This window comes from Mesocricetus auratus, unplaced genomic scaffold (genome assembly GCF_017639785.1).
Source record: "Mesocricetus auratus isolate SY011 unplaced genomic scaffold, BCM_Maur_2.0 Super-Scaffold_100009, whole genome shotgun sequence".
Taxonomy (NCBI): Eukaryota; Metazoa; Chordata; class Mammalia; order Rodentia; family Cricetidae; genus Mesocricetus; species Mesocricetus auratus.
Genome location: NW_024429193.1, coordinates 17,088,372 through 17,108,301, shown reverse-complemented (window position 1 = coordinate 17,108,301; position 19,930 = coordinate 17,088,372). Strand labels below are relative to the sequence as shown.

At 38.0% G+C, this 19,930-nt stretch overlaps 1 protein-coding gene across 3 annotated transcripts in view; it reads right to left on the bottom strand.

Moving 5' to 3' along the window:
* Positions 1–19,930, bottom strand: part of Bmpr1b (bone morphogenetic protein receptor type 1B) — a 311,257-nt gene that overhangs the window by 186,566 nt on the left and 104,761 nt on the right. The window contains exon 1 of one of the 3 annotated variants that reach the window (XM_040751703.1): positions 11,038–11,193. The exons of the other annotated variants lie outside the window; for them this stretch is intronic. The gene's annotated coding sequence lies outside the window, so the exon portion shown is untranslated. Of the gene's footprint in view, positions 1–11,037; positions 11,194–19,930 lie in introns of those variants that run through there. 3 annotated transcript variants of the gene reach the window in all.

Genomic DNA, 19,930 nt, shown 5'->3' with positions numbered 1-19,930 from the left:
AAGGAGGAGGGGAGGGAGAGGGAGCTGTGATTGACATGTGAAGCAACATTGTTTCTAGTTTAAATTTTTAAAAAAGCCTTCAGCAGTACACAGGAGGGTAAAAGACTGTGGAGTTCCCAACTCTACCACAGTGGCTACCTGTAGGATAAGATATGAACACAGGGGAAACTCAAGGAAAGACGATACAGATATAGGATTTAACCAGTCAACGGAGAGTGGTTTCATAAAACCCAAGTCAATAGACAATAGAGGCAAGTGTTTGCTAACCAGGAGTGAAATAACATGGACAGTTTTCCACGAAATTTAGACTACAAGCATAAAACTACTTTCAAAACTATCATAACCTACTCTACATTGGGAGCCATTTGTCTTTACTGCAGAAGCAGCAGTCAGTGAAAGTCTACAGATTTTAAATACAATTAAATATTAGCAAGTTGCTCTCCATCCAAAGAAGCACAGTGAAAAAGTAAGGATCCTTTGCTATTTAATAAATAAAGAAAGAAAAAGGTCATTTATTTTATCCTGTGCTATCTCAGATAAGGAATTCATAGTGACAGATACGCTCACCTTAGACTAAAGACAATGACACCATCTTTGAACAATATATGTAAAGTGATTCACAAACATCACATGACTCAAATGAAGAAATCTGACCTAAAATAATTTAATCAAATTAATTCATATGATGCCTGCCAAAATATGAACTAAAAATTCCAAGGCTTTTAAACCTGAGAGCTATTCAAAATAAACTATTTTAAACTTAGAGTAGAATTTGTCATGCAAAATACTGCTGTTATTTCTCTTTTAGAGATGACCCATAAAATTATTTATGTTCTCTCTCCCTCTCCCGCCCTCTTCCTCCCCATTGCTCTCTCTCTGTGATGTGTGCATATGAGTATGTATGTATGCTACATGGAGGCTAGATCAGGATAGTGGGTGGCTGCCTCCATCTTTGTCCATCTTACTGCTGTGAAGCAGGGTACCTTACTCACCCAGAAGCTTAACATCTGTATTGCCTGCGGTGCCTGTCTAGCAAGCTTCCAGGATCCTCCTGTCTCTACCTTCCAACACTCAGTTTGTAGACATCTAATGCCATGCCCAGTTTTTAGAGTGATCCCAGGGATTCAAACTCAGGTTCTTCTGCTTGCAGCTGTCTTACCACTGAGCCATTTCCTATGCATCCTATAGAATTGGGGGGGATGGATCATGTAAAAGAATGTAATAGAAGTACCATTTTCTTGACATTTTCTATGTAAAGGAATAAAACAATCAATGCTAAAATGTCATTTCAAAACCAACATTTTACATGCTTACGTTTTCAAAATCTAAGTACTTTAAAACATCAATCACCATCTCTGAATTCACTGCCAGAGGAAAGGTCTTGCAATGTGTTGCATTTTGAAATAAGCTAAAGTAAATTTTATAACACCCCATTTTTATAGACTGATGTTTTTCCCTAGAAACTCGCTACAGGAACAACGCAGTGAATTAGAATAGCAACTTAAGCAAAGACAGAAACGGAACCAGTTTTATTTTTCTAAATCACTGCTATTATTTAATATATACTCTTCTCTACTTAAGGAATTACATTCAACTGAAGGGACAAGGTGCTGGCATAAAGGGATGAATCAAATCTTCAGCATAGGCACAACTGCTATGAAACCGCATTGTCATGAGCTATGTGGCTACATATTCTGGAAGTTCCCATGATCTGCAGCCATTTTCATGCAAATCAACACTGTCAGATTGTTATGATACATGATACCTGATGATTTCGCAAGACATAGGGGATTCACAAATATAAAGGATTAGTAGACAGAATATACATCTACAACCTCTGCATTTCCTTTATGTGCAGTCTATATTTCCATGAGATATAAATGACAGGTTACTATATATTAAGGTTTCTAACACATTAGTAGGACTTTTTCATAGAAGATAATGTTTCTGCCAAGTTGTCTATTTTTCTTAAAATACACGCACACACACACACACACACACACAAAATCACTTATGGTGACCCATAAACCCAATAGTTTTAACAGAATTCAGTTAAGAGTTGTATAAAACAAACACATTTGGAGAAAATGATTTGCCCTCCTAATATTTTCATAAAGACTTTCAAGACAGTTTGCAAGATTATGAAATGTAGTGATTAAAAAATAGCAAAAACAAATAAAAAGTTAAGGCCCAGACAACATAGAGACAGGTGTATACAACCCACTCCACTGCATGCAAATGGTTCCTAAATTTAGCTAGGAATCCAATGACAACTGAGATATTGCAAAGGAAGGGGGTGATGGGGCAAATGGAGCTCCAAAATTTAAAATCCAGGGAGCCAGCAAATTAATCCACAGTACTATGTCCCAGTGGCATTCTAGGTAGTAGGTAGGAACAGAATAATACAGCAGCCTCTCCTAATTTCTAATATGTTATCTGATTTTGCAAACAATATAACCCAGTAATGCTATAGGATTACTAACAGGCTATGAGAAAGCATACTACTAAAGGCTTGATCCTATATCCTTTTATTTATTTATCCTTTCAACACGTCTGAACTCTACTGTGTGCCAGGAGTTTATTATTCTACACATTCTTGATATAAAAAGATCAATAACCTGCCTTCGGGGAGCCTCAATCATACTTTGAAACTACAGAAAGTAGATTCAGTAGTCTGCTGACTGATATTCTAAAAAGAAAAAAAAATACCAAACAGCCTCAAGTTACTCTTTAACCATTCCACCACTGAAATACATCAATTTACAAAAGATATCTGCAAATATGATTATCACAATTAACAAAGTTCATTCCTTCCCCTGATATTAAATACTAACTCAAGTAACTCAAATGTATCCAAAGAGATATATACAAGTTACAACAAAGGTGATGATTGTGACTTGATGATTAAATGTGTCTGCTTTTCCGCAAATAGAATTGACCATATTTTAAATTCATTAATGTTTCAAACGAAAATTCTTTAAAAATAGCACTATATGACATGAATCACCATATAATATCAGTAAGTAATATATCTGATGTCACTATGTGACAAAAATGTACAAGGGTTTTTCATTTCTCAATATCAACTGCCTCCTGAAAACACACACAATCTGTAAAGCCCTCCAACATTCTACTGTCAAAGGAGGAAAAAAGACAAAGCTCAAACATTTATACATGGATTTTTATATACTCCAGGGCTACTATGTTCTATTTTACATATAACACATATAAAGGAAGGGAAAGTTGAACACCCCTGTCCAAGCACGCTTCAGTACAAGCAGGAAAGATCCCCCATGACAAAACAAGACAAAGTCATGGACATCCTAGGTCTACTTTTCCAGAAACTTTCAAAATGTTTTCTAAGAGGAAAATGCTTCTTTTCTTACATAGTCTGGACCCAACTATAGATAAGATATACTTAATAGATAGGATAAATGCTGTTTTAGTTTCTATTTGTGGTATTATGGACAACTTTTGTAGCCAGCTGATTATAATTTTCATGGAATTGAATAGTTGGTCAAGAATAAAAGGGCATCTCTCAGTCTTGATGAATGTGTTCTCAGGCTTCAAGTCTTTCTCTACATGCTGCTAGTATATGCATTCATAGTAAGAAAAACAACCACGTGGTAGCTTCATGCCTTCAAAGATCCAAACATAAAGACCTGTAAACATGAGGCACTATGTCCAGACTAATGAGCCAGTTTTAAAAAGATTTTAAAGTAGAATTCATAATATAAATGATCTTTAAAAACAACTCCCTTTTTGTTTTACAGAAGCTTCACAGTTTCAGGAGGTACCATTTATTCATTGTTGCTTTTGGTGTCTGTGCTACTGGTGTTCTATTTAGGAAGTGGCTCCTGTGCCTATGCCTTCTCCTCTATGAGATTCAGTGTGGCTGGATTTATGTTGAGATCTTTGATCCATTTGGACTTGCATTTTCTACATGGTGATAGATATCAATTCATTTGCATTCTTCTACATGTTGACATCCAGTTATGCCAGCACCATTTGTTGAAGATACTTTCTTTTTTCCATTTTATAATTATAGCCAAGGGCACAGTCCACAAGACAAAACAGTAGCCTACAGAATTGGAAAAGATCTTTACCAACCCCACATCTGACAGAAGACTGATCTCCAAAATATACGAAGAACTCAAGAAGCTAGACATCAAAGGTCCAAATAATCCAATAAAAAAACGGGCTACAGATCTAAACAGAAAACTCTCAATAGAAGAATCTCAACAACACAGATGGCAGAAACCCTACAAATTCATGGAAATAGAATAATGCACAACTGCACCTTTCCTGGGTCAAACGAAATAAAAAAAGAAATTAAACACTTCCTAGAATTCAATGAGAATGAAGACACAACATACCCAAACTTACGGGACACTTTGAAAGCAGTGCTAAGAGGAAAGTTCATAGCACTAAGTGTCCACATGAAGAAACTGGAAAATAGTCACACTAGAGAATTAACAGCACAACTGAAAGCTCTAGAACACAAAGAAGCAAACTCACCCCGAGGAGTAAATGGCAGGAAATAATCAAATTGAGGTCTGAAATCAATAAAGTAGAAACTAGGAAAACAATACAAATAATCAATGTAATGAGTTGGTTCTTTGAGAAAAATCAACAAGATAGACAAACTTTTATCCAAACTTACCAAATGACAGAGTGTGAACATGCAAATTAACAAAATCAGAAAGGAAAAGGGGACATAACAACAGACTCTGAGTAAATCCAGAGAATCATCAGGGCATACTTTGAAAACCTGTACTACAAGCCGGGCGTTGGTGGTACACACCTTTAATCCCAGCACAAGGGAGGCAGAGGCAGGCAGATCTCTGTGAGTTCAAGGCCAATCTGATCTACAGAATGAGTTCCAGGACAGCCTCCAAAACAATACAGAGAAACCCTGTCTCGAAAAACCAAAAGAAGAAAACCTGTACTCCACATAATTCAAAAATTTAAAGGAAATGGACAATTTTCTGGATAGATACCACTTGCCAAAATTAAATAAAAAACAGATAAGCAATTTAAATAGACCCATAACTCCTAAATAAATAGAAGTAGTCATCAAAAGTCTCCCAACCAAAAACAGCCAGGTCCAGATGGTCTCAGTACAGAATTATACCACAAATTCATAGAACAGCTTATACCGGTTCTCCTCAAAGTTTTCCACGCAATAGAAATATAAAGGTCTTTGCCAAACTCTTTTTATAAGGCTTCAATAACCTTGATAACCAAGCCACACAAAGACACAACTAAGAAAGAGAACATCAGACCAATGCATCCCTCATGAACATTGATGCAAAAATACTCAAGAAAATACTGGCAAATCGGATCCACGAACACATCAAAACAATTATCTACCATGATCAAGTAGATTTCATCCCAGGGATGCAGGGATGGTTCAACATACAAAAATCCATCAATGTAATCCACCATATAAACAAGCTGAGAAGCAAAAAAGACATAATCATTTCACTAGATGCAGAAAAAGCCTTTGACAAAATCCAACACCCCTTCATGATAAAGGTCTTGGAGAGATCCAGAATAACAGGAACATACCTAAACATAATAAAAGCTATATACAGCAAACCAGCAGCCACCATCAAACTAAATGGACAAAAACTCAACACGATTCCTCTAAAATCAGGAACAAGAAAAGGCTGTCACCTCTCTCCATACGTTTTCAATACTGTATTTGAAGTTCTAGCTAGAGCAATTTGACAACAAAAGGAGATCAACGGAATACAAATTGAAAAGGAAGAGGTCAAATGTTCACTATTTGCAGATGATATAATAGTTTACATAAGGGAACCAAAAAACTCTACCAGGGAACTCCTACAGCTGATAAATACATTCAGCAAAGTGGCAGGATTCAAGATCAACTCAAGAAAATCAGTAGCCCTACTATATACAGGCAACAAAAGGGCTGAGAAAGAAATCAGAGAAACATCACCCATTACAATTGCCACAAACAACATAAAATACTATGGGGTAATGCTAACCAAACAAATGAAAGACCTGTATCACAAGAACTTTGAGTCTTTAAAGAAAGAAATTAGACACCAGAAAATGGAAAGATCCCATGATCTTGGATAGGTAGGATCAACAGAGAAAATTGGCAATCTTGCCAAAAGCTATCTACAAATTCAGAGCAATCCCCATAAAAATCCCAGCACAATTCTTCACAGATCTTGAAAGAACAATTCTCAACTTTATATGGAAAAACAAAAGACCCAGGATAGTCAAAACAACCCTGTACAATAAGGAACATCCAGAGGTATCAACATGCCTGACTTCAAACTCTATTACAGAGCTATAGTACTAAAAAAAAAAAAGCTTGTTATTGGCACAAAAATAGACAGGTAAACTAATGGAAACGAACTGAATACCCTGATATTAACACATACACGTATGAACACCTGTTCTTTGACAATGAAGCTAAAATTATACAATGAAAAAAAGAAAGTGTCTTCAACAAATGATGCTGCCATAACTGGAGGCTGGCATGTAGAAGAGATTACAGATAGATCCATGTCTATTGCCATGCACAAAACTTAAGTTCAAATGGATCAAAGACCTCAACTTAAATCCAGCTACATTGAACCTCTTAGAAGAGAAAGTAGGAGGCACGCTTGAAAGAATTGGTACAGGAGACCGCTTCCTGAACAGAACTCCACTAGCACAGACCTTAAGATTGACAATTAATAAATGGGACCTCCTGAAACTGAGGAGCTTCTGTAGGGCAAAGGACACAGTAAACAAGACAAAAAGGGAACCCACAGAATGGGAAAAGATATTTACTATCCCCACATCTGACAGAGGGCTGATCTCCAAAATTTACAAAGAACTCAAGAAGCAAGTCTCCAAAAACACCAAAGGATCCAATTAAAAAGTAGGGTACAGAAATAAATGGAGAATTCTCAATAGGAGTATAAAATGGCTGAGAGACACTTAAGAAAGTGCTCAACTTCCCTAGCCATCAGGGAAATGCAAATCAAAACAACTTTGAGATACCATCTTACTCCTGTCAGAAGGGCTAAAATCAAAAACACCAATGACAGTTTATGCTGGAGAGGATGTGGATACAGGAGAACACTCTTCCATTGCTGGTAGGAGTGCCAACTCGTACAGCTACTTTGGAAATCAGTATGGAGATTCCACCGAAAAATGGGAATCAGTTTACCAGAAGACCCAGCAATTCCACTCTTAGGCATATAACCAAAAGGTGCGCATTCATACAACAAGGACATCTGTTCCACTATATTCATATCAGCATTATTTGTAATGGCCAGAACCTGGAAGCAACCTAGATGCCCCTCAACTGAAAAGTGGATAGAGAAAATGTGGTACATTTACACAAGAGTATTACTCAGCAGAAAAAAACAATGGAATCTTGAAATTTGCAGGCAAATGGATGGCACTAGAAGATACCATCCTGAGTGAGATAACACAGTCACAAAACGACAAACATAGTATGCTCTCACTCATATATGGATTTTAGTCATGGATCAGGAGAGTGCCAGCCGATAATCCCACTGCCAGAGTCTGGGAAACAGAACCTTCACCTAGTGACTAATGGAAGCAGAGGCAGATAACCACAGCTAAACACTGAATGGAACTCCTGTAATCCAGTCACAGAGAGGGAGGTTTGATAATCAAAAGGGTCAAGACTGGGCTGCTGAAACCCACATAAACAGCTGACCTGAACAAGGGGGAGGCTCTTGGACCCCAGACTGATAGCTGGGAGGCCAGTATGGGATTGATCCAGACCCCGTGAATGTGGGTGTCAGTGAGGAGGCCTAGGCAATCTATGGGGCATTGGGTAGTAGATTAGTATTTATCCCTGACATACAAATAGACTTAGGGTACCCATCCCACAACGAGAGATGCTCTCTCAGCCAAGATTCTTGGGGGAAGGCCTAGGCCCTGCCCTGAATGAAATGACAGACTCTGGATATCCCCCATGGAGGATCTCACCCTCCCTGGGTATTGGAGTTGGGATTGGGTGGGGACTGGGGCGCCTTTTGGGGGGACAAGGGACAGGGGAGGAGGGGAGGGAGAGGGAGCTATGATTGACATGTGAAGCAATCTTGTTTCTAATTTAAATGAAAAAGTAAGACAACTGATCCCCAAATGTGTGTGTCTATTTCATTTTGTTTTCATGTCATTGCTAAATGAAAGCCATTAGATGAATGCTAAGGTACAAGTAACGAGTCTCCTTCCAACGCTGAAACACTGGTTTTGCCTTAGGCTCAATGATGAGGAAGGAGAGCACTCTGTTGAGAATCACTCCATTGCTGAGATCCCTACCTAGAGCACTGATGGCGGTCATCGGCTTATGGCCTTGGGGCTCTCATCCTGCTTTTCACTGGAATACACAAAACAAAGTTTCATAGAAAACTAAAATTCTCTGAGTATTCTTAAGGGTTGTCTTAGGTCTTTGGAAGTTTTTATCATTACTTTTTTTAGCTCTGTTGATGGAAAATACAATTCTATCCCAGAGGGGGAATGGGCCAGGGGCATATTTTTAATCACCCAAGAAGCATACCCTGTTTTGTAAGGTATTTGAGTTCCCAAATGTTTCTGTAACAACATTTAAATTCTCCTGAAAAGTAATAAAATAGCACATTGCTTGATGTTCCCGTTATTCAGATCTCGTGGTTTCAATGCATTCCAAATATTGTAGTAACTCATACAGACAGGCTTAGGGTATTTGCTCATTTTAAGTTGTTTTTGTTCATTTTTCTCTTCTGAGACTTCTACTCTTGCTTTTATCACATTTCCATTATATTTAGTTGGCCCCAACCATTGAAAGTATGTAATGTCATCATAACCAGATATATGTATGAAAAGTTAAACCTCCATAATTTTGCATTTATAAACAAAGAACTGAGCATCCTACTTGCTATGTGCCCGGGTTCCATGGCATTCTGCCCTTCTATTTTTCACTAGTTGTTTTGTCCTTTCTTTCCATTTTACTGGGTCCAATATAAAAACATACAAGCCAGCCAATTGACGTCTTAAGTTCAAGTTAGACACAAAGCCAGCACTGAAGTAGATTTGGGGACCTGGAGCACTACACTGTGGTGTCTTTCTAAAGTGTGCAGCACTCAGCATGGAATGTTATGATTGGATGCTTTACAGGTTTCTAAATTAAAAAAGTAACACAGTTTTCATTCCAATCTTGTTTATGTAACGTTTCTGGAGGTTGGAGACTTCACGATGTTTCTCGTCCTTACCTTTCTCCCCTTTTCCCGAGTTTCTCTTCACATGGGAGTCCAGAAGTGACAACTTGCTATTATCTCCAACTACACAGTAACAAGTCCAAGAGTCAAATATGGGCCTGATAGAGACCATGAGGAAAATATTCCTGAATCTCTGCCTGTGCTACATGTGGGAAAGCAGGGAAACACGTGCTCATTTTAGTTACAGTCAGGAATCCACAATGGTGAAGGGCAAAAGTGACATGTCACTTAATGGTACAAAAACTATGATTCTCTCTTCTATTTGAGTCTAAGTTAGAAAATTTCACATTTCTAAGGGAAAATGTTTGTAAACACTCATGACAAACTCCGTTAGTTGTATCTCCAACATACTACCTTTTTATTTTAATCAAGTTCTTGGCTCTTCGCATGCTAGGGGCATGGTTTACCACTAAGCTATACCTCAAGATTCTATATACTCAACGTTTAAAATATATCATATAACATCCATAAGAATTAATGAGATCAGAGGTCTTTGTGTTCCTATCATTACATCTTCATTAGTTATTTTAATGTAATAGATAAGATTTAAAGAAAACTCAAATGATATTTAAGTAATTTAACTAATATCATGAACAAACTGTTACAGCAACCTGCCTTCAAAGATCATAATCCTGGATTCTGTAAATTTAACCTTATCTTTAAGATATAAGTCACTGGTGTGATCCGATTAAGGATGTAGTGACAAACATTTTTATTAGATTTTCTAGGTAGACCCTAAATACCGCCCATGTGTCTCAGGAAAGGGAGGGCAGAGAAGGATTGGATACACAGAACAGGAATCTTAACTCAAGGAATGCCAGCAGCCTCTAGAAGCCAGGAGAGGGATGAACTACCTTAGGGAACACGGGAGGTCAGGAGAGAGATGAACCACCTCACGGAACATGGAAAGTACAGTTTTTATAATACTTTGATTTTGACTCAGCATGAGTTTTAATCATCTGTCACACTGGGAGTGTGAGATAGTAAATCCTCCCAGCTGCCTGGGGAAACTAATACAAGCGCAGCTGTTGCCATTTCAGAATACCACAGTGAAATTTCAAATTAACAAATTTGCGAGAGGCAGGGTCTGGAGAAAAATGAAGGATTCCACTTGAGTATGTTGAGAAGCATGGGAAGTAGTTTTGAAAGATTTCTATGTAGAAAAATGTTTAAAGTGTGAAAATGTCTAGTCCAAAGGGCAAGTTTGAAGTACCATAGATCCAAGAAATAGTTTGCCAGGAATTGTCCATGGTATTATGTATAAGAAAGAGAAATGCTTAATTCCTTCACTAAGGCTTAACACCAGGACTTGTCATAATCAGATAAAAATCCAGAAATAATCAAACTATCAAATAAAGAAGAGGAAAATAAACCATGTGTTTCTTTAGCTTTGTCTTGAATGTCTAGTGAAAATTTCCAAAAACTTTAACCAAAAAAGTAGTGCTTTGTAACAGCATCATATAAGAAACTTATATTTTAATGTCTTTAATTCCCATTTAAAATGAAAAGGCAAAGATAAACACATGAACCATTATCGCTGGCATTTTCTTGCAATTCTTTTGAGAAGTTTTCTAGATTTACCAGAGACTTTGGGTAGGAGTGAGAGAATGCTAAAAAAGTTTTCTCAGTGTCTGGAAAACATAAGAACAACATCTTATGTAGTTGGTTGGTTTTGCTTTTTTGGCTTTTTTGGGGGGGCACCACCCAGCTCCCAATAAATCACAAGCGGAGGCTTATTCTTAGTTATGAATGCCCGTCCCCAGCTTGACTTGTTTCTTACCAGCTCTTCTTAACTTAAATTATTCCATCTATCTTCTGCTTCAGGCCTTTTATCTTTCTCATTTCCGGATACATTTTCTTTCCTTTTTTCTTCATGTCTAGCTGGGTGTCTGGATGGCTGAGCGCTGAAGTCCTCCTCCTTCCTCTCTGGTTCCCAGATCCTAAATTTATCCTCTCTGCCTGCCTGCCCCACCTACTCCTCTCTCCTGCCAGCGCTTTATTAGACCATCAGGTGTTTTAGACAGGCACAGTAACACAGCTGCACAGTGTTAAACAAATGCAGCATAAACAAAAGTAACACACCTGAAAGTAATATTCCCCAACAATCTTACTGTCCAGAACTTCCAGTTGTCTTTAAATGTACCACATTATCTACAGTGACTTTAAATGTCAATGGACCACACAGAAACAGATATTAGTATCATCAATTTACAGCTGGAAGCACCCAAAAGACTTAGAGAAGCATAGGGACCTAATTCAAGATAAATGATTCCACTCTGGAACCTCAATGGTGATGACGTAACCACAGAGCCCAAAGGAACCATGGACCACAGGTGCTGCTTCCTATCTCTGAGATTTAGAGAGCAATGGTAAGGGCTGAAACCCACTATAACTGGCTAGTATTTAAGTCTGCACAGCCCATTGTGTTAAATGCCTCAGGTTTCCCTTTAATACTTCAAGATTCATGACTAGACCAAGGTACTGAATAAATTAGGCATTCATAAATACAGCCTATGGTGGTGGTATATTGCTTATGATTTAATAAAGCTTGCCATGAAGATCAGAGAAGCAAAACAGCAAGTCAGTAGCTGTTACCTCTACCTAGGCTGAAATGGAGATCCTGTCTTTCCTGTGACTGTAAACTGAATCTCTCTTGAGACCTTTAGCTTCCTCCTCATACACCTCTCTAGTGCTGGGATTAAAGGTGTGAGCTCTGTTACTCTTTTAGACTGATTCACTCTTATGTAGCCCTAGGTGGCCTTGAACTCACAGAGATCCAATGGCCTGTCTCCTGAGTCCTGGTATTAAAGGTGAGTACCACCAATGCCCAGCTTCTATGGCTAACTAGTATGGGTGGCTTTGCATTTGGATCCCAGGCAACCTCCATTAAATTGCAAAAAAATATATCACCACAGCCTCCTATATAAACATAGTCAAGATCATCTTTAAACTCAGTGCCCCCAGTTTATCTCACCTTGAGGCTAACTTATACTAAACAATTTAACAATCTGGTTTTAGCTTGGGAAACTAATTGTTTCACAGAATATTCTAAAAGCCAGCAATTTTCTGCAAACACATGGCTGTAATTTCCCTTATAAGGACAAAAAGAATGACTCCTGCAAATCTCTAGCAATTTAAAATCCACAAAAACATTTTCTCCACTTAGGATTGTAACATCAATTCATGAGCTGCCTATGTGTGCAAATTTACCCCATGAAGCAATTTGGCACTTGAGAAGTTTCTAGTGTGAGTATAATCAAAGTATACAAGTATTTCATGAAGAGAAGTTATGGCCAAATTAGGACTAACTTTTAGCTTTTACATTTGAACAGAACAAATTAAGGGCATCAAAGGATTAGATACATGAAATCATCTCTCAAGTGTGAGAAGAAAAATCCCCATTCCCAAAATATTCCTCTGTTCCAGAACAGATACTTTCTGTACCAGATAGTCTCATAGCCAAGTCTTGATTTAATTGCCCAAAATAGTGAGAACTCATTGGCTACGCATGCAAAGTTTAGTCTTACTAATTTGGTATACTACATCAACTTCAATAAAAGCAGTAAGAGAATTAACATTTATAGACATTTTACAAACACCAAGAAAAAAGGACTAGTCACGTTTATCCACAAAGTTGGAAATAACAAAGATGTTTTTATAAATCCCCAAAGAGCTGTACCTATGACTGCACAACTGAATGTAAAGAAAACTCTAGATGAAGAGTGTCTGTAACTGTTGTCCCTGATAGAGAATTCCAGGTCCTATCTGAGAACTTACACTGGTAAACATGGTCAAAAAAGCAATTGTGACAAATATACATGGGCCATCAAAAGATGCAATTCAAGTGCCAACAAGTAGCATTTAGGGATAGCCCAGAAATAGCCACAATGCATTTCCTAACCTTATATGATTTGCATGCTGGTATAACATTTTAACATTAAAGCACATAGTGCAATCAATTTTGTGTATTTTAGAATGCTCACAGAATGGCTTAAAGATTGCTTTGAAGTGGCACTCGTTCAAATTGTGTCTAAGATCTCAAAACTTGAAGTAATTTTACTTGATCCAACACCCCAAGGATGAACTCATGAAAGAACATGATCATGTAATTTAACAGCAGCTGACTTGGTAGAGACTAAATCTTCTTCACCAATTGATTTTTAGAATGGGTATGTTTGTCTAAAATCTTCGTATTTGTTTAAAACCTACAGACCACGCATTTAAATTCTCCCATAGATTATAAATCAAAGGAAATTGAAGGCAGCTATATAAACAGATCTCTGCCTGCATCTGCTGTATAGACACAGTGGTCTCTAATGTGGGGCATTTACCCTGTTCACCTCTCAGCTGCCACCTTTGAATAAACATGTCTTAAAGCACCATCAATCTAAGCAATGTGGGGCATTTTTCTCTCAAGAACAAAGACGTTTTCAATTTTGGATTAGATGTACAACTGTAAAACCAAGCAGAAAAGGGAATCGTTGATATAGGTTTATGTTAAATGTTGAACATGATACTACCAAACTTTTCCAAGGAGAAGACGCCTTTAAGAACTTGGAATAGTCATTTTAACTGTTTTCTTTTCTGCTCTTATTACTCTGTATCATGAAACTCGCCCAATAACTTTTCTGCCTAATACTTGGAGAAGGTGGAGGAAGAAATTAGTTTCATTGTGAGTTAAAGAAAATCCAGTTATTACCAAAGGAGTATATTTAGTCTATACAACTACTTTAAGGGCAAGCAAATGTAGAAAGGACAAAAATAAGAAAAAACTCATTAGTGTAAAGTGTTGGTTCTTTCAGAATCTGATGATCAAGATTGCCATGTTGGATTAAAGATAGCTAAAGATTAGAATAAGAATTTAAAGGTATGGAAAAAAAAGCATGTTTATTGTTATGAATACTTTTAGACTAGGGTCAATATGTAAAACAAGTACTGTCAAAAGGAAACTCTTAGGAGAATCAATACTTAAAAAACAAAGGAAGGGACCAAGGTGACCAGGACCAGGACCACATTTCTTGAGACTATGGAAAATTCCAGATACAATTGTACCAGGGCTCCCTCACTCCTCACCCTCACTTCCTGGTGGCACTGTCTACCATAATGGATGTTTGTTGAGGGAAAATAGGGTGGGGAAACAGATTATAAATGCTTGCAATTGAAGAAAAGCTGCTGTGTGCCAGTACATTGGAAAACTGTTTCATAACAGTCTATGTGAAAGTGTTAACCACTGATATGTTGCCAAGGTCACAGAGTCCAGGGTGAGGCCACACATGAGTGCCACATGAGTATTTGTGAAGGCAATGTGTGGGGAGGGCTACTTCTCTCACTGAGAATCAGGAAAAGAAAATCCAGAGTAGGCTGTTTTGTTTTTTTTCTTTTACACTTCATTTCATGATCCTTTTCATGGGCTACTAAAATGCTAGCGGTGCCCTGCTTCTGAACGTATGTGATCCCTCCTAGGTGGAACCTGGAAGCACTGTCTTTAGGTGAAATTTGAGAACCACATTACCATTTCCAAATTCAATTTCAATAACTACATTATCACAAGGTTCCCAGGGATTGCCAAAGACAACAAATGTGAACGGTTTACCTTGAGTGGCACATTTCTGTCACCCCGTTCAGAGGGCTACACGATGGTGGGCTCCTGCCACCATTCTATTCCCATTAGTTCCTCCCATGTAGCCTCCACCGTTACTGCTGTTCCTCATCGTGCCATTTTACAAGAATGGAAATGCACCAAGGAATTTTCCTTGAAGTGAGACTCCAGCTATAAAACAAGTGAACCAATTTCCTGAGACCCGAATAAAGAACATTTCTTTCTCACTGATTAGAGAAATTCAATTTCAATGTCTGTTTTTCTGTTTGTTTTGTTTTGTTTTTGTTTTTCAAGACTCGGCACTCTTTATTAGCATCATTCTGAAATATAGTTTTTGAACTTAGGAAATAACAACAACCAAAGTAAGATGCCATGTTTTCTCAAGTAGCATGTGCACTGATTTCTTGGTAGGAAGCCCACACACAACATGGCGAAGACTCTACTTCTCCCAAGTTTCCTACTCAAACATTTAAAGGGCATTGGCCTGAAGTCTCATTAAAACTGAAATGGACCGTTACTTCAGACAGAGAGAGCCTGCCTTGGGATTGATGTAAACTCAGTGCAAAGTCTAGAGCCAAAAAGAATGATCCAGTTGCAAATTTTCCCCCTTTAAGAAACTAAAAATAATTTTTAGTCTCAACATGATGACATTACTTTTTCTTTTTTAGCCCTTCAAGCTTTAGTTTTATTAAAGAGAAAGATTTTTGTTTTAAGCACGAGTCACATTGCTATATTTTCCTTTTACTAAATTAGCTATAATACATCAAGAAAAATTGATTTGTTCTTATAATCACTAAAAATAAACCTTTTCGAGATCATTGGGCTGACGTCAGTGTTCACGTCATCTTGCTTTGCAAGACTAATGGTCCCACTTTTCAGATGAACAAACCAAGGCTTAGAACAGAAAACCAACATACTGAGTTTCGCACTTAAGAGATAGTATACTTACAACTATCAACAGAATGAGCCCAAGTATCCACACCTTCAATTAGAGATTTACCTAATCATTTTGACCTGTAACAAACTATCTCTAGTAATTTATCTACTCAAAATTTGGCCAAAATATAAAACTGAGATTATCTAGGATATTTACTCCTCTACCTCTGATTAAACCCCTGTGAGCATTTCATGGTCTACTTGAAAACAAATGTCTTCTTTTCCCAGTGATATAAATTCTGCTTCGCTGGGTTGTAGAATTTGCTGAAATACGACTTGTGACTAAAGATTACATTTCTTTATACTCTGCTTCCAGGGTGGTTCCTGTTAAATAATTGATAAATCCTTATGTTCAGTAAATGCTTGTTAAAAGAATACACACGCAAATAAAACATTTCAACTGTGACAGCAGATAAAACCTCACACCATACAATTATGAATACAATCCAAGTCTAATAATTAGGCATCTCGAACCTTAACATGTATCTAAATCAGGTAAAAAAAGTCATATAAATTCTGTTACCTTGGGGTGGGAACTGAGACTCTAATTACATAGGCATTGGTTCCCAAACTACCTTCCCACTGGCCTTGACAATCTGCAGGGACACGAGAAGTCTTATGACTGCTTAGAATATATGAATATATATATATACACATATATGTATATATATATAGTGATTTTCCCAATATTAGTGTTGTTTCAATAAAGAATCACTTTAAAGTTAGTATCTTCAGTACTAAGGGGCAAGAAAAGTAGGAGGGGAAGACTCATTTTAATATCAAGTAAATCAAAGATTAAGTGCCAGCCCTAGTGATTACCACTTGACATAGCACCCCCAACACAGGAAAGCTAGAGTAAATAAAAACTGAATGAAGAAGCAAGCAAGCAAATTATTCTTCTAATAGCATCAGGTCTCTGACCACCCTGACTAGTCCAGTTTCTGGCTTATGATAAGAATTCTACCAGATCTGATGAGCCCTGCAGATATTAATGAAGCTGCAATGGTGTAGAGGACACAGAAGTGAGTGACAGCTTAGCCACTCTATTTTTGAATGTTACCTTTTTCTCCTCTCGAATACTGAATACTTTCATGCTGACATTTACTTTGTGCTGTGCCAGAAATGAAATTTGTGGCTCCTACTGTTCAGTCTTAAGTACAGGAATATTGCCACTGCAAAACCACGAGTAACAGAAATACTTGTGTTGACCAAATGATGGCAGGCACTTTAATAATTCTCCCTTCCCAGTTATTATTTAAGTACACAGAAAAATAATCTTTCTTTAACAGGAAAATGACTGAACTCTCCAGATATCACTGAAACTCTGCCTTTATTTCATAAGTGAATCTTGGTAACAAGGTGTTACTAGAACCTCAGCATGCTATCAGCAGAAAAGTGCATACCAAACAAGAATCTAACTGTTGCATTGAGTCAAACATTTGTGCTATATCCCTGCACATGTCAGTGACAGCCTATTCTCTGCATATAGATTGGGAAAGTCTGAAAGCATTCTAAGGTACCAAACACTCAATGAATACACAGTTGATGAGCAGACCAACTAGTAAGCACCAACAAACAACAATGTATCGAATATACTAGTAAACTTGAAAGAAAACTCATAATAAAATGTTAGTACAGAAAAGAAAACAAGTATTTGACCTTTAACCTTAACTTTAAAATAATCAGAAAGATCTAGGAGCATACATTTAAAAAGATGCAACAGTGGTCCTTTCAATACCTCTGGCTATAGCATGAATTAGAATTTTACCCACCATATGATAGTACTTGCAGGAGGAGCCTTTCAGGTTTAGTTGAGATCCTGAGAGTGGGGCCCTTGGGAAAGAGTTAGTGCCCTTCTCAGAATAAACACTACAGAATATCCTCTGCCTCTCTCTGCTATGTGAGTACACAGAATTAGTGGCCATCTACAAACTACTAAGACAGCCTCACCACAACCCAGCCAGTCTGGAATACTGATCTTGGACTTCCAGCTTCCAGAATCATGAGAAAATAAATGTCTATCCTTTAAACTATCCCATCTATTTTAGTATAGCTACCTAACACAACTTCTCTGATTGCTGTCATTATATTTATATAAGAATTATTCTAGATCATAATATGTTCATATAGTTTAAGCTACCATAAATGATTTTATGATACAGCAAGAGGGCTAGAAGTAGTTGGTAAATATCCATTCTTCAACTGCTAGTTGTTGACAAAAACACAAAAGGGAAAGAGTGAAAAACTCCACAATGATTTTAACAAGTACCTCAGAAATGCACTTTGGGCCAGGGGCTACCTCATTAGCAATAAGTGCAGACATGCAGACATTCCCCACACAAAACCTCTTTCAGCAGCATCAGAAAAAGAATGCCTTCTGCATGTGTCACTTCTCGGCCTCTAGCACGCTTCTTGTTATATGCAATTAGCTCCGTGCCAAGACTTAGTACATTTCATAATAAATCCCTTGACCACATTAACTGTAGGCTTGGCAAACTCGGAAAGGCCTTATTCAAGCAAGCAGAAAACAAGCCACAGACGTATCCCACAGCAAAATGCACTTGCTGGATGCCAACGCACAACGCAGTTCAACAGTTTGCCTTGCCCTCCTCGATTCATACCTCCCCCTCCATGTGAGGTGGAGAAGGAGACAGAAAAATACAACCTGCCATGTGCCTGTGATTAAAGAGCACACAAGAACAAACAAAGCAAGACCCTTGGCTTCCTTCTTCCCCTCTGCTGAATCTCGCTACTAGCTCATTCTCTGGCTCTAACCCTTCAGACCCACTCCCTCACCCCCACCCAGAACCTACAGGCACTGCACAGATGAGAGGCAGCGTTTACCCTCATTTAAACAGTAACCATCTGTTGCTGGCAGGAGGACTATGGCTCCTTCTCAGGTTTCCAGCTTTGGAACACGAAGGCTGTGGTGCATTGTGGTAGCTGTGTGGGAAACAGGCTCTGCACAGAATTAATAAGAGCTTCCTCTCTTCATGCCACAGCAGAGAACCAAACCTTTTAGTCTTTCCAGTGATCATTGCTAGTGAAAATAATCGGAACAATAGCCCTGTTGCGGGGGGGTTGGCTTGATGCTACACAAAGCTTCATTTCAATCTTGTTTTTATTTGGCTAATCAGAGATTCTATTCTTTATCTAGGAAATGCCTGGAGAAGGTAAAAGAATTAATTTTAGGTATCTTAGATTATGATATACTGACCTAAATAAAGGATATTTTAAACACAAGTAAATTACAATGAATATAAAAGGAAAGGGGTAACGTATCTTTATTAAAACTCTACTGAGTCCCTTTTAGCATAATACATTTCAATACAAGCACTGTGCTATTTACATTAAAGATGTCTTGTTCGATTTCTCTCAGATCCCATGCAAGAGATTTCCGGTATTATCATACAAAAAGATTAATATTATACATCTTTTTCAATGATCTGATGTACACCAACAACAAGAAAGGAAAGACTGCTAAAACTTGATTCTTTTTAAAGGGCATTCCTCCAAAAAGGAAAAGAGAAAACAATTATAAAGAAGGTAGAGGCAGCAGTACAATTCAGTCACTGAGGACACTGAAGGGACCGGACATCTGAATTTGATCCCCCAAATCCAAAAAAGGGGGATGGAGAAAACTGATCCCCAAAGCTGATGGGTGCACAGGTCTACCAGCTTAACTACAAGGAAATGTGTGGCTGTCTTGTGTTTTATAGAATCCTATGAAACCCACTCCCTTCTCCTTTTCTGTCCATTAGTCTGGTTTCTGATACTCAAGTATCTGAGATGATTCACTTAACAGAGGGAAAAAGTTGAAAAGGTTTGCTCCCATGACCTGCAGGGATAAGGATGAAGAAGATAATTTGCAAAGTATGTAGATAACAAGCTGCCTGCCTCCTGGCACTCAAAAAACAAAAAAGACAAAGGAGAGGTTCTCTTTGTAGGAAGGGCCCCAAGACCTACAGACTCTCACTAGGTCCTGCTACTCCACATGGCACTAATCTTGGTAGTAAGCCTTTAACTCACAGTAGAACATTCTAGATCAACGCTGTCCCAGTGTCAAGAGTTCTCCTTCCCTTCATTCTTTCTCTTTCCCCATACTCTGATCCCCATCTGCCAAGTTTCCTTTCTGTGT